Source organism: Falco cherrug, chromosome 9, assembly GCF_023634085.1.
Source record: "Falco cherrug isolate bFalChe1 chromosome 9, bFalChe1.pri, whole genome shotgun sequence".
Classification (NCBI taxonomy): Eukaryota; Metazoa; Chordata; class Aves; order Falconiformes; family Falconidae; genus Falco; species Falco cherrug.
This window is the reverse complement of record NC_073705.1, coordinates 46581969-46597984: the sequence shown is the minus strand read 5'-3', so window position 1 is coordinate 46597984 and position 16016 is coordinate 46581969. Positions and strand designations below refer to the sequence as shown.

Genomic DNA, 16016 nt, shown 5'->3' with positions numbered 1-16016 from the left:
AGATGACCACAACTGACATATAACATGCAGTTTTACAAAAGGGTTGATTACAAAATATTAGAATAGCCCAGTATAAACAGCTGCCACAATATGTTTTGCAGGTGTAAAGGGATGGAAGAATCATGGTCCCTTCACTCATATGCTGTGTAATCTTGATGTATAAATGTAGCCTTAGCATATGTGCATCTTTTCCTTATCACCACTCGCTTATACCATTGGTACGTATTATGCTCTGTGTGCTTTTTATCCTCTATAATCCTTTTATTCTCTCTGTGACTTTGCAAATGTACTCCATAATGCTTTGAAGATTAATCCTATAATTAAAGGACAGATAAATAATGAAATTTTGGGTTGCTCACACTGAAGCAGCATGTACAATCTTCAACCATTAAAATACCTCTAAAACTGTATTTCACTTGAAGTAACAAAAGTACCAGCTAATGTTTTCAAAAGCAGGACTTACAGCTGGTGATCCATGACATACCAGCTAAGCATAAATATCATATCGTATATTATGCTTTGGCTGGAATATACGTCACTTAAGGTGTAACATCCCTACTATTGTCATGTGACTGTAGAAACACCTTTCCTGTTTACTAAACAGAAAAGGCTTAATTTTACTAGTACACCAGCGCAAGAACCCACAACTGATTGAAGAGGCTGTGATGTGTGCTGAATCAAAATCTAAATATCCTACAGCACAAATGACTCCAGCTCCTATTTGATGCCTTGTCTGCCTATGGATAAGCTCATTCAAGTGGAGTCCTGTTTCTTCAGTTACCAATTTGATCTGATAGCTGCCTTCATTTTGGAAAGCTGTCCCACATCTCCTGCCGTAACTAAGCCATCCCGCTGGCTGAACAATAATAGACTAAGCAGTCCTGCCTGCCGCCGGGATTCAGCGAGGCACAGATGGAACTTAGTCATCAGATGTTTGAGCAACAGAATACCCTGCTTCTAGTCATTTGTACTGAAGTGTTTCACCTGGGGGATTACTTTATCCACTTGATCTCTTCAGTTTTGGCTTGAAATGGAACCCTGGTGGTGACCTTTTGTAGTTAATGGTCCATCAGATATCACTAGGACTTCCCTTAACTTGCAGCCGGGTAGGGGGGGCGGAAATGACGTGTTAAGATAAAAATATGATTTTTGTCCTTTTTTTAGATAAAAAGCTGCATCTGTCATAGAAGTACTGAGCAAAATAGCGTCTGTCCTGTGAGTCAAACCCTGAGGCCAGAACTGACTGAATCGCAACAGATGTTTCTCTAACTGCCAGCGTACCTGTAGGAAGCCTGACCTTGCTGGGTAACTAAGCGCATGCAGTTTTGGATAAAGCCAGAAATACCATGTGCATTGCTTGAAAAAGGTTGAACAAAATATTATAATGTACCAACCCTGTGCAAGTTATGTAGCGTAAGGGGGAATTTCAGGCAAACATGAGGGGGGAAAAGAAACAATGGAGAAGGTTCAATGGAAAAGGGTTTTATTGAATCTGAGGCCTTGACTGGAGAGGAGGAGGGGATCAAGAGAGGGTTGATAGGCTGTGGGAGGTAGAGCTGATTGAGTAACCCAAGCAGCATAGGCCATGCCCAGAAGTTCTTGGCCTCAATACATCTTAGTGAGCCAACATCCGTGAGCTATTTCAGTAGGATGACCTGTCATCCATAGATAGCTCTCCTTTTTTCCCTCTCGTTCTCTGCCTGCAAGAAAGAACGCTCACACAGTTGCCCTACGTGATTTTTTTGCTTTTGGCAATCTCTGCTGTAAGGGAAAATAAAGAATCGAAAAGCAGTGCCCTCCCCATGGAACAGGTAGCAACAATCCTGTAATCACTATTAGAAATCTATCGGTAATTGGAAGTAGGAATGTGATGGTCTTTCTCTTAGAATTTAAGAAAAGGTTCTGGACTGCCAAGATTAACTCTTGATGCTAGTGTTGGTCCTCCTGTGTTCCTTCTGAAATGTAATTTCTAAAAGAATTCCTGTTGCCGCAAACTTCAACTTTCTCACTTCCTGATTACTACTCTTAGCAAGGTCAGGTTGTAGGTTGATTTGTTATTTGGAAAGGTATAGAATTAAGATTTCTTAAAGGCTACCAAAGGCTGAAAATTATAGAAACAGTTCCAGCAGGAGGGATACAGTTGACCAGAACGGTGTTAAAGTCTGTTCTTAAGGGTCAGCTCTTGTGATATCCCAGAGTGATGAAATTCTCACAAAGCATAAGCCTTCTAGCAACTTAGTTTAATGTCTATATACTTGTATATATATATTAATATATGTGTGTGTGTACGTGCATCATTTTTGTCTTTTCTTAATCTTTTTGCATCTGTAGAATGGGGTATGAGGGGAAAGGGGGGCAGGGACAGGTCGGGGGGACACCCTGTTCAATCCAACGTTTTACACAGAAAGAGGGTAGCAACAAAAGAACTGGTTTAAATGGAGAGTAGCAAAGCCACATCTGTTGAAGCACATTGTACTGAGGACAATTTTTAGAAGATTCTGTGACCTTTGCAAGTAATGGGTCTTTGTGGCTGAAAAGCCAGGTGTGGATACAGGCAACACAGAGCGAATCACCAGCACAACCTGCAGCAGGTGAAGCGGCAGTTCGGTGTGCTTTTTCCTTCTTTACTGTTTCAACACTAAACTTTCTCTTGCTTGTGCTCACTCATGCTGTCATAGCTTCAAGTATGGTAGGTGCCATTCCTGCTTACTGTAAACTGGCACAGCTTGAGAAACCAGAGATCCTGGCACTTCATATAATATACACGCATACATGTGTATGTATAAAGTGCCAGATTCTAAGCGAATGGTTTGTTACGGATTTTCTAAAACACAGTGTCAAAATGACTTGTGTCTTTCATGTCTCTCAGTTATGTTCCTAAAAGGTGAAGCAGTATATAACTTGCCAAAATTGCTTTTCTTTAAAGTATTTGCATTGTAGATATTAAACATAGAGCTCTTTCTATGCAGCTGTTGCAGTGTGTGCTGATATCTTATTTGGGACACTAACACTGGATTTTAATTCTTCTCCTTTCCTGACAGCAGTCCAGAGCGCAGCTCTGGATTTATGTTGTTAATCCAGAAAACTTGGGACTGTTAGTACTGGCACAAAACTATCGGTGTGACAAGCATGCAGTTAGGACTGCAGAGTGTAAATATTGCAAAAATAATTTTAAAGCACGTGCATGAGGCTGCAAATGCAGCAATTCATTTTCTTAAAAATATCTGCCTACCTAAAGGTTGTGGTTACACAACTAGCTCTGTAGCACAGGAATGATTGTTAATGATAAATAGGATTGTTCGAATGTTAGAGACGTGCAGGCATTTTACTACAAGTTATAAATGCCTTAGGGGGCAAGTTCAACAAAGTGACTGTACAGACGTGAAGTAAGGAATGCTCAAACATGAGGAAGTGTTCAAACATTTATGATTTAACAGCACCTGCCTGAAAGACCAAAGAATAAAAACATCTGTACGAGTTCCAAAGCATTTGTTTGTACGTATGTATGCAAATAATTCCTGTTGTAGACGTTTAGCATGCCTTTAGCATTTTTGTAGTACTGAAACACATGTACGTTACTTTGCATCAAGATACCCTGATTGTAAGTAAACAGTTGAATGGTGCTGCTGCCACCAGTTCCCCAGCCTCCTGTCCTGGTGCAATCCCAAAATGTTAATAGCCAGCTTTAATCCGACTCAGACTTTCCCAAAGTAGGAACCAAATGTTTGTGTACTAATTAAAAATGGAAGAAATGGGATATAGGGCCTTAAAAGAGGAAACATAGGTTGGGTTTTGCTATTATTTATTTTGAAGTTTATTCATGGCTCTACCTTCTTTTTAAGTTGTTCCGAAGGATTACAATTTGATATCATGTAGTGCTATAAACCAACAAATTCTTGCTTAGCTATGTGGATATCCTTAATCTGTGATACATGTTAAACTCGGAACAAAAAGCAAAAGCAACGTTCAAAATCCAGATCAAAACGAGGTACATTGTGGGCCAGGATACCTGCGGCGTAGCACTGGGGGTGGCTCAGGGGAACGAGGGCTCCTGGGGTGGGACTCCAGCAGAGCCCTGCTCAGCCCGGGGAGCCTGGTGGGGACCTGGGCTCACCCAAGGGGCTGTGGCTGAAGATAGGCTTGGAGAGGGTCAGGGCAGGCATTGGGCTAGAGGTAATATCCCCAAGCATGTGATGCATGCATGGGAAAGGGGCCTGAGGCTGACCTTTGTGCCAGACCGGAGCGGAGAGTGCACAAAGTGTTCCTGGTCCTGCTAGCTGGGTGGCACCCTCAAGTGAAGAGGTGGGTGCTGCTGCAGCAGGATTTGGGGAAGCAATGCTTCAGAAGCATCTCAGTGCCAGCATTTAGGCAGGAAAGGCAGTGACAGCTGGAAAGAAATGTTGCTAAGCAAATTATAAAAGCAAAAAAAGTTGCTGCTCTTTCTTTGGAGTATTTGGTTGAAGTCAACAGCAGCGCTCCTTTTTCTGCTTGCTTTCTTTTGATAGGCAAAAAAGGAAGAACCTGGGAGATTCTGCACTGTCAAAATCAGATCAGTTAATTGCACCGTTAGCCCATGGAATGCCAGTGAAAAGAAGACAGTTTTGAATAGGGCCATGAGAAGGGTTAGAAGGGCCACATCAGTGTAGCTCTAGCAGGCATGATATGTACAAATTAAAATACATAGCTGGCATGTTTACTTTCTTATCACCATAAACATTCTTTTTTGCATCTGGAATTTTTTTTTTTGCAGGCTTTTGAGAAGCGTTTCTGACTAATGTAAAACTGGCTGCCAGAGTGCCTGCCAGCCTGCTACAGAACTAAGGTAAGTGCCAGGCTCTGATCTTGTCATTGCAGTGGGGTTGTCGCTGCTTAGACGCCAAAGTACGTTTCTTTAGACTAGAACCTCCTCAGTGTTTCTTTAATGTCAGTGAAATCACAAGTGGTATAACCTAGGAGATAAATTCAGAGCATACTCCATTTTTATTTGGACATTAGCCTACGTTTACAAAGTGTCAACATTTTAGAGCAGGATTAGAAACTCCAGGTTTCATTGAAAATGCTGTCTCCGAAAAGAAAATAATTTTAAACCTAAATCAGATATGAGAGTAATATGAAGAAGGAATAGAAGTTTAGGATCTGATTCACACCTAAATCTAACAAATGTGTTAAAATAAATTCAAGCTTGTCATTTAAGCCGGAGTTTAGAAGGTAGAACATATTGTGTTTAGACTCTCCATAACCAGGCACATGGGGACAACCTTTAAAGCACTAGCTGCCCCGAGGTCACAGGGACCTGTGTTGGAATAAATCATTGCCAAGTAGATGTGGAAATACTCTGCTAGAAGACACTGCAGAAAGCCCTATAATGACTATCTGTGGTTGGCAGATTATGTAGTTCTAATAATATTTTGATTATTCAGCTCTGATAGTTTTTAAGCATCAGCCTATAAATTAGTGAAATTGTAAAAATGGACATTTTGATTACAGGGGTAAAATCACTGGTGAAACTGAAAAGAAGCATCATCAGTTCTTTCACTTCTCTGCTGTAGATACGGGCATCGCTACGGAACGTCTTCCACAGTAGCCCATAATGAGATACCCATTTTATATAATAGATGATAAAATGACAGCTGGGAGTGGGGAAAACACCCTGGGAATTCCAGATGTGATCTGAAGAATACGTACTGAGGTGAATATATTAGAAAAGAATATTTTTTTTTTATGTTCGTATTTCAGATTTTGGATTTACTGCTAAGCTCAGCATCATGCAAATTGGCTCAGAGAAGGTATGACTCAGAGTTGTTACAGTCCACAGAAATATTTTCCTTGCCTTTATTAGACTTTTGATCAGTCCTAACTGTAGAATTTGGATGGCCTTAAGCAGTAGCTTGCAGTAATTTACACAGACATTGCTTCTGGTATTACCAAATACTCTGGAAGCCTGATTAGGATATATATTTGGCCTCTATTATGCCTTGAAGTAGGAGCATCAGTTAATTAGCTATCAGCTGCAATTTCTTTGTTTCTACAATGGAATAGCTTACCATAAAAAAATATTTTTAGATTATTTGTTTAGATTAATTGTTTAAATATACCTGAAATAAAGTGGCTTAGGGAAGAAATTCAAGATCCTTTTCCTAATTGCTTAGCAGGCTAATGGAAGGCTGAATTGCAAAATTACTTGTGCAAAGAAACAAAGATTACAGAGTAAATAACTGAATATTCTCTCTGCCTCTAGGTTTTTCTGTGTTTTTTCAATGAAGCTCCATTTAGAAAAGGTGAAATTTATTTATTTTTTTTATCCAGAGTATGTCTTTATGTGGATAACATTCTGATGACTTATCTAGTGTAATAATGCTGAATTTAGCATAACATGTCACACCCATTAAATGTGTCTAAGGTAATTAATATTTCTGGCCTCCTGTTTAACAGAAGATATGTTGATTGCATCATCGTCTTACTATTGAGAGTTTATAATTCTGGATTTGATTTACATTGGTGTCATTCGCACAAAGCAGCTTATCTGTGCATATCTACCTCTTTTCATGGTTGGGAAGATAAATGTATATTTGATAGATCCAGTCTGTATGGTTTTTGGCTGCTGACTGTGAAACCTTAAGCTTAGTAATTGGATTTTAGTGCAGTTCTGTTTCAGCAAACTCAGCGAATCCCGAGCAACTGTGAGCTCAGATGCAATTAGGCATTAGATATAGCTAATGAGTAAGACAGCAAAAAAGGATATCAAGAGGCGGGATTATAAGGGCTGAAGTTTGCTTTCAAGGAGGAACTTTATTGGCTTAGCAGAAATACCCCCACAGTTAAAGCCCTTGCCAAGCTCATCACCTTACACTCAAAGGATAAAGACTTCCAAGCATCCTGGATACCTGCTCCATCTTCGAAGTCGTCTCATTTTCAGGGGACATCGCAGACCTTTAACTTTGAGCATGGGGAAATGCATCTGGGAGTACCTACATGCCAAGGCTATGGCAGTGTAATGTGATGAAACCGTGGTTTACCACTTCGGGTTTCCAAATTTTAGATGATTTTTATTATTAACTTGGTTTTTGTGGTTTTTATGTTTGTTTGTTTGTTTGTGGGTTTGTTTGTTTTTTTTTTAAGAGATTCTTTCTTAAAGGAGTTGTGTAGGAGCTGTCCAGGAGCGCTCATGCTATGTATTGAAAAGCAGCAAATCAGAATGAGAAGTGGTAATCAACTCATCTTGATTTAATATAGTTACTTTATAGAGCATGAGCAGCTAAAAAGAGTCAACAGCTCTGGCAGTATTAAGTCTTCCAGACCAGATTGAGCAATGCTGCTGCACCCAGCGCTGAGCACATCGGTCCTAGGCAGGAGTGCTCCTGGTGACAGCTCCACCGCTGGAAACCCACGCCAGGCGGTGGCCCTGCTCACAAAGAAAAGCCAGGCAAAGAAATCAGAAATAGGAAGGAAACAGGGGTAGAAAGGGATCCAGGCACAGAAAAATGTCTTTCTCCAATTTGTCTCACTAGCAACTGCATTCAACTATCTTTCATTAAATGTACAGTCTTCATCACCGTCCTGAGTATGGACAGCAGGTTTGTGAGCTTAGCTGATCTGAAGGTTTGTGGAATCTTCCAGTTCCAGGTGATTCTGTGGTGAAAGGCTAGAGGAACGCAAGAGCACCGTGCAAAGTGTGAGTGGAATATTCCATGAGTATGTCTTGTTCTGTGGAACTTTCATTCTAGATTCACTGTATTGAAATTTGCTCTGGTCTGGTAGTGAATTAAATCTGTTCCTGGTGGAGTTGTATCAGAAAGTCTTTGAAGAATTCTTCATGCCTTTTTTTAAGGAAAATATGATGCTGACTACTATATATCCCAGTTCAATATTTCACACTAAAGCTGGAAACATCTATAAACATGTCAGAGTTGTTTGTTGTTTTTTTTTTCCATAATATCAATAAGTGGGAAATGAAAGGCCAAAATAAGAGTAGTCCTGTTGACTTAAGAACACTTTTCTATATAAGTTGTTGCTAATAATGAGGAATTTGTTGGCTACCTGGGAATGCTCATTCAACACCCTTACCAGGCATGCTCAAAATGACCTAAAGTTGAAGAACTTGTATTCATTATTAAAGCAATTAAAAATGCTTATGTTAAAACTTCAAGGAAGGGCTGAAGATTTCCCACTAGGAAGGTAAGAAGAAAAAAAAAAAAAACAAACTCAAATTCATGTGTCATTAGAGATTGATTTCTCATAAAACGAAGCTGTTTGCAAGAAAACAATATTAAGATGTAAACCAATTTAAAAAACAGTGAAGAAGAGAGGGCTGCTGGAGGTTGTGACAGGTCATGTAAGCCATCTCTGTGCCTGAAGGAAGAATAGAATAGTGCTTTTAGAGCAAACCTGAAGGCGCTGTGCTTTACATCATCACTGAAGCTAGTTAGGCAGGAAAATGTAAACATCTCTGATTCAAGCAAGCAAGGCTTTTCACCACTTCCTCAGCCTTTTCACAGTGGTGGTGGCTTATTTTCGCTCATCCGTGCCAGCAGGCAGCTGAAGAGGACAGCATGGAAGATAAGAGACCACAACATCTGGTCACGGACAGGCAGCCTTGTGCATCACTGCTGTAGCTTCAGTGGCCGAGGAGGAGGCAGGTTTGCCCTTTCTGCCCAGCAAATCCATCACTGCATTAGTTCTCCCCAAAAGTGTCTTCCGTAACTATATACCCTACCTCAGTTCTTGCAAAACTTATTATTGTCTCCAAATATTGTCAGGGTCTTCTCCAGTTATTTTCGAATTTACTTTGTTACCAGACATCTGGAGTTTCTCTGTGGCTTTGCATTGGTGCTTCTTGTTGTTACCCTGTAAGCAGCCTGGAGAGAATGGCAGAAACGTCTCTCAAATATGCCATACTTGCAGACAATTCTCACCTTGCCATTGTCCTCCCAGGGCAAGTATTTGGGTAATACAAATTTTTCTCTTGCTTTCCATATTTTCCTCTTTAGAAACGTCATTGACAAGAGCTACTAATGTCATTCTATGCAAATATAAGGAGAAAGGAAATAATTTTTTGCACATTTGTTCCTTGCAGAATTCCTGAGAGCAGCAGAGATGGTGAGGAGGGTAGTAAGAAAGACAGGTAGGCCAAGGTAAAACAGCAGCCGTTTTCCAGCCAGAGCAGCTTTCCAGCTTAGCTAGTAATATTGACTAAAGTCAAGACACGCTTCTAAAGAGGCCATTTCTACTCACCATAATTACTTCACCTTACAGTAATGCTAATTCATTGTCACAGCACTCCTCTACATAGAATAACATCACTTTACATTTTCCAATAAATTCAATATATTCTGAAATTTACTAAGGCAGTAAAATTTTTGATTCCACACAGTAACACATAGCATTCACTATTTACCACAGAAACCCCTCATAATGAATGCAGTAGTAGGGGTTAGTGCCGATTTTAAATTTAGAAGAGACCGAATTTTCTTCTGAAATTACAATTTATATATTCCCAGTATATCTAGGTCAGTGCAGTTGTTTAGTGTATTTGGAAAATTAACTGCTGTGTACATTCTTCTACAATGAAAGAAGAAATCCACTGTGTAGCACTGAAGCCTTTTCACTTTGCTCCCTCCTCCCACCAGGTAACTACAAAGCCTTGACTGGGCAAACTTGCAGAGAAAACGATGCCTCTTTTCCACTGAAATAATTTTACTGAGGCCAAAAGGAAGGCTTAAAAAAACATTACTCAGGAAAGGATAAGAATTTATTCAAGAAGAATGTAAATGCGAGCATCTGACCCTTTTGAATGTATTTAATTCCGGTATTCCACGCAAGCTCCATGAGGATCGAACCTTGTACTTTGCATTTGTAGTTAAAAGATTAGGGACTCCCTTCAGCTGTTACAGCCTGCATCTAGTGGCTTTAAGAGCAACCTGCAAATGTTTACTAAGCTGTGAGGCTAAAGTAATGATTAGCTTTATTTGCTCTGTTTCTCTTCAACTCATTCTCTTCAGCTTCTCCGGTTCAACTCATTGGGCCGTGAAGTGTTGAGGATCTTGGAAAAACGGGCCATGTGGACCAAAAAGGACAATGTTCAAAGACTCTAGAAGATTTGGGAGCCATAGTTCAGCCTTCGCTTAAAGGAAACAAAAGACACATGAAAAGAGTAGCCTACCATGGTAGACAGAAGCCTCGTAAGGTAAACCAACATGTTATAAAACTAGGAGAAAAAAGGTCCACTCCCTCTTTCCCGCATGAGATAACATCCTTGTTTAGATAGGAGAAGCTGGTGTAGCACAGGTATGGCAGCTTCTGTCAGACGCTTCCCTCATGCAGAGACCTTTTGAAAGGTGAATCAAATTGAGACTGACTCTGCAAGTGGTTTGGGCACCTGTGGGGTTGTAGGTTTTGTTTTGTCCTCAGCTGAGAGATACAGCCAAGCTGTTGCATGGCTGGTGGTAATACACTGATGGCATAAACAACGGCAGGTCGGTACATATCAGAAATGCAACATTCCTCCAAGAAAAAATGTTTCCCAGAGCTACTGCAGCTTCCTCAGGGATCTGACTGAAGTAATTCTCCAGGATCTTAGTAACACCTGTGCAACATGAAGGCCATCTCAAAGGGCTTCTTGTTCCAGGACCTCTTTGATCCTGAACCCCCTACATCTTTCAGAGAACTGCAGAGCTGGAAACCCATTTAAACTTTTCATTTGGAATAGCAGTACTCAGCTGAACTGACATCAAAGTAAACTGGCAAATTAGCTATGCATTTGTATGCAGTGCTCTCACACGTGTGTCACTCGGGGAAATAATGTGGCCTTGCTCAGCAGGATCCTAGAAGCTGCTGCTCTGTGCTGTGCTGAAAGTAATTTAGATGTATTGTGCTTCTGGGTCCTCCTCATTCTCCTGTTCCCAAAAGGCATGATTGCTGTTGGAAGAATATTAAAAAGTGGTATTTTTTGAAGGTGACTTGAGACTTCAAAAGCTCTTCATTTCCAAGCTGCTGGGTAGTTGGCCTCTCTAAGGAAGTCAGCAGAGAGCAGTGCTACAGAATAAACAGCAGCTCGGCATAACCCTTACCTGAAATAGAAGATACGCAGGCAGGAGAAATGCCTCGGCATGTCAGTAATAAAGTCCTACAACTCAAACTGGAAATCCATAGAAGCAAATAAAGTGGTAAAAAGGGAACAACAGACAAACACATAAGTGAAAGGATGGGTCCTGCTAGTAATTTCTGACTCTTGAATCTACCTGCCCCTGGGTTATTTGTCACTTGGCATAAACGTGCGCGTTGCTTTATATGTTGTTGGTGTGTCCTAGTTAAGTAACCTTTTGGACTATATTGCATAAGTAATGTCCCCATTATGGCTGTGCTGTACTCTATCACAGTAACAGATTAACTATTTTGGCATTCCTGCTTGGATTCCACATTGAAGTTCAAGAGCTTTCTTCCTTCATTCATTTTGTCATCAGCGAAAATTAATTTTCTTGTATTCTCCCTTCTTATCTCTTTTAGAAAAACAGAAACCGTCTGCTGGCTAGTGGCTCACTGAAAGGAAAGGAACATTCCTTCTCACTGCAAGGTGGTATTAGCGACAGTAAATTCTCCCATGACCTTATTTATCTATCATTTACCATTCAATTCACAGTTAGGTGTGAAAAGCTGTGATGTATCCTATGATTACCTAAAAACAGGTTAGAAAACATTGGGTGAAAGTGATGGTTGTTTTTTAGGGCTTCTTTTGTATGTATGAAAGCTGTTGGGGATCTTTTCCATATTTTTCAGAATTATGTCTGAATGTAGACACGCTTTTTAAGCCAACCTGTTAAAATTAGGCTGCTTCTTAAAAATAAATAAATAAATAAATGAGTAGGTTTTCAAAATTTCTGGAAACCCACAGCTCTCACTGAGGTCAATGAAAACTTTGGGATACCAGACTTTTCAAAAAGATGACAAATGTATTTAGGCTGTAGCAAAAAGAGGCTCCAGAGACTTAATGGTATAGAGATTGCCCATCTACAGGAGCAATTACTAACAGAAAACAGTCTGCGCCAAAAGATCCTGTTCTATTAGATACCTCGCTTTGCATTATAAATTATATTCAAACTGCTGGTCACATAAAAATTATTCAGACTATAGGAGAGAAGCGACTAACAGAGTAACAGTCATTCTCACTGCACCAGAGCTGCAAACCTCCCACTGGATGCAACGTGGCTGAGAGGTATGTGAGAGCTAAGGGGTGTTGTCAAGGCACATTAACCAACCCATTTCTGTATTTCTGTCATCATATCAAGGTATCTTTGGCTCACACTTTTGGGGAAGATTTAGTGTTTCAATCCCTGGGTCTGGAAAATCTTGGTAACATCCGTATTTTGACAGCTGCCTTTTAAGAACAGTTACAATTCACCCCCTAGTGTTTTTCAAATACGAAGGCACATTTTGTGGAAAGATAGTCTACCAATGCAACAGCTTTGTTTTCTAATGGGTAGTAACGCTACCAAAGATTAATGATAACATCTAGTTGTTTGGTTGGTGTCTTACACAACCCGAACTGTGGGGAGGGGTTTAAAACAAACAACAAAAAAAAATGAAAATAGAGGATCCATTTTGGGTTTAGTCCATAACGTGGGGAAATTGCACACAACACTTACAAAAGGCAAAACTTCATCTCTGTTGTCCTTGGATTCAGAAGAGTTAGATCCAGAGGAGGCACTGGGGAGAACCAGCTCGTTCTGCATTGCTGTCCATCCACTGTGTAACAGCCTATGGATGCATCCCACAGAGCAGGTAAACTCAGAGGGTTTCTCTAATCGACTCAATCTGCGAAACGGCATCTGCCCTGTGACAAAGGTGTGAAACTACTAAGTTCAGAACCTTAAAAGTGGTTTTGAAATAAAGAGGATGAATAAGGGAGAACATAACAGGAAGTTATTTCTGCAATTCATGTTTATGTGTGACAAAGCGAACACAAGAGAACCGGTAAAATATTAGTGGAAAGTAGGTAGTAGGAGCTGCTGTACCAGGTGCGTACTGTAAGTATTTAATTTCTTTGCAAATATTAGCTGTTTGCTTTTTTTTGTTTAGTTCGACATTATCCCTGATATGTGCTTAATCCACAGTCCAAAGAGTCAATGGAAAGCTTTACAGTGGTTTAACTGCTGGTCAAGCATCATATGCATTTTAATTAAATTCAAATGTTAAAACTCAGCTGTTGAAGCCAGACTAGGTCTTTCTTCTGTTTTGGTAATAACTTTAGGGGATAATAATTGAGCAAGTTGTTCATTTGCAGACATTCCCCCTTACCTCCAGCAGTTCAAAAGCATCCAGTTTACTAAGGCTTCTATATAATCTGAGAAATTACAGAATAATTGACAAGAAAATGTCCCAAAGAACACCAGAAAATAGCAACGGAGTGATTACTTGAGTGACATGGAAACACATATTTGAAATCTACCTTAAATTCTATAAAGAACAGGCAATTTAAATTCAGTGGAAAAGGTTATACAGGACTGAGAGTTATGCTAGCCACTGTTTTACTGCATTGGTTTTACTGCATTGAAGCTGCATAGATGTGGATTATTTATTCATTAAATAAATCTTGTGTTCCTTCAACGTAATACACATTTAGTTCAGAACTGGTGCAGAGAAGCGTGGAGTTTCTGCAGCGCAGTCGGTGCAAATCAAAGCTGCTCACTCTTTGAGCTTTTCCATAGCTAGCACTGAGCTGGGAGAAGCCGTGAACTGAAACACAGATGTGGTCAATCAGGCACCTGTGTGTGTGGGCATGCTTTTCTGTGCCCATATTGGAGATATTTTGCCAGCAGAGAAGGGACGGAGAGTTGAGGGAAAGGAGATCTGTATTTAAGGAAAAAAAAAATATATCTTTCTTGAGGTTGCACATCCACCTGACTGGCAATAATGCCTAACTTTTCTTGTTGAAAGATTTTTTTTTTTTTTTTTTTTTACTGAAAATGACATAGTTCTGGCAGAGTACATAGAAAAAGTTTTTGAGACAGCTGTCTAAGAGGCATGTGGAATCTGAATTTCCCAATTGCTTATAGTTACTAAAAAGCTCAGCAACGCTGCTGGTACGGTACACCAATTCGAACTGTGCAGATGTACCACATATTGCAGTAGCTCCCAGCCTGAGGTGTTCGTTGCTAAATTTGATGTCCAAATGACTGTAGCAACGGACAATGGAAGTGCTTTAGCAGAGATAAAAAAGTGCATTCCCCCTTCTTTCCAGCTGTTTACTAAAAATTCTGAAAATGTCGATCCTAGAGAACATAGCTCTATACCATAAACATACAATGTATTTGTTTAGCGTTTGAACCTTAAATTCTTTAAGAACGTTGCACAAACAGTGGGTTCTCCCCCCTTACCTCGCACCAGTCCTGTTTAGCGAGGGCTTGATCAGACCTAAACTGTTCGTCGCTGTGCCAGTGTTGTAGGGTTCAGTGCTTAACAGGAGTGTTGGGTTATATGCTAAAGAAGCATATGGCTTTGCAAATCAGGGAGGAATTTATTTAGTAGTAGAACTTTATTTAAAGATTGCTCATTAATTCGTTAAATCAGCTTTTGGTTACAAGTATTTGCTTAAGTTTATGCAACATAAATTGCGTACAACTACAGCTCAAATTAAATCTTATGAATAATGTATTTGAACAAATACGGGCCTTTAATGTGTTTGCAGTTGATTTGTAGTCAGTTCATAATTTTATGCCTAAGCTCATTTTTTCAAGTTGTTAACTCATTTAAGTTAAAAGTGGGATTTTATATATCTCCAAGTATTTACTATGCACTTGTCGGGCTGTATGATTTATTTTTGAGGTGCTTTTTTCCTCTCCTTGGAAGTCTCTGAATGTCCTAACAGCCTCCTGAAATGTTTACTGTGTTTGAGTTCAGTGCTGGTAGTGGAAAAAGAAGTGTAAACCGACGAAAAGCATTTCTCTGCTTCTTGTGCAAATATTAATTCATGCAATGGTTGTGCTATCATCTAAGAAACTCTTTTGCGTTTCTCCTATATGAGGATGATTGTGTCCAAGTATTTGTGACTAAATAAATAATAATATGCATAGATTGGCATCACTCAGAATAAAGAAATAGAATGAATGATGAGAAATATTCTGAGAGGAAATAATTTTATTGCAAAGTCATGTTTTCTGAAACAGAAATGTTTGTTCCGGATCAGTTTCTGAGAAACTGCTGGGAATGCTGTTTCTGGAGCCGAGTGTCCTGGCACAGCCCTGCTCACCCTCGATAGCCCTTTTGAGCGGGGGGCAACCCAGGTACTTCTCTCGTTTCTTCTAACTGATCTGTTTCAACTTGCTGTAGTTGAAGTTTCTGCTCACCACTCAAGCCCTCGCTCATCATTCCGTTGCCCAGAGCCTCCAGTCACACGTGTCCTTTGAGACAGCCAGCTCAGAGATAAGAAGCCCACCAAAACGAAATGGGTGTTTTCTGTCTCATTGCTTCACCCAAGAGGCAGAGTTTTGGGTGCTGCAGGTCTGTGGGCTGGGTGGGCAGCACCAGCTCTGCAGCCAAAGGGCTGCTCATCCTCCCAGTAAAGGAGAGCCGCTGTCCCAGCACAGCCACTCCATGGCCAGGGGGGGCTCACCTGGTGGGACACTTCAGACGTTCCTGGGGGTGCTGAGGCAGATGGTGCTTGGGCCTCTTAGAGGTGGGAATGGAAGGGGAAGAGGGAACGGCAGGCTTTGGCTGGGAGGTGAGGCTTCAAATGTCGTGTTCTTACACCGTGTGTGTCTGTGTGCGTGCGTGTGCAAATGGTGCTTCTGTTTCAGTCGGTGAGTGCTGGGCACATGCTGTACAGGGGAAGGAGCAGCAATTAATACAGCATGTGCTTTGTCCCAGAGTGACGTTAATTTGCAGTAAGGCCACTTCAGCAGAAAGAGCAAGCAAGTCCATAACAGGCAATGAGGGAGAGCTGAACATGGGAACCATGGGAACGCTCTCCAAGGCACAAGACCACCGTCCGAGCTCCTTGTTCCAAGCCTTAGGCTTCATTGGGG

General features: G+C 40.6%; 2 long non-coding RNA genes across 3 annotated transcripts in view; one reads left to right on the top strand and one right to left on the bottom strand.

The window, feature by feature from the left end:
• Positions 1 to 10001, bottom strand: part of LOC114018187 (uncharacterized) — a 34600-nt gene extending 24599 nt beyond the window's left edge. The window contains exon 1 of the long non-coding RNA XR_003563621.2: positions 9783 to 10001. This is a non-coding gene — a long non-coding RNA (uncharacterized LOC114018187). The remainder of the gene's footprint in view (positions 1 to 9782) is intronic.
• Positions 3 to 14602, top strand: LOC114018186 (uncharacterized). Of its 2 annotated transcripts, XR_008734010.1 has the most exons (9): positions 3 to 218; positions 1165 to 1305; positions 4751 to 4822; positions 5737 to 5786; positions 6239 to 6278; positions 7624 to 7672; positions 9999 to 10183; positions 11503 to 11569; positions 12120 to 14602. It is a non-coding gene; the product is annotated as an uncharacterized LOC114018186 (long non-coding RNA). The 2 variants fall into 2 exon arrangements; XR_008734009.1 differs by lacking the exon at positions 12120 to 14602 and having other exon boundaries at positions 11503 to 11932.
• The last annotated feature ends 1414 nt before the right edge of the window (positions 14603 to 16016 follow it).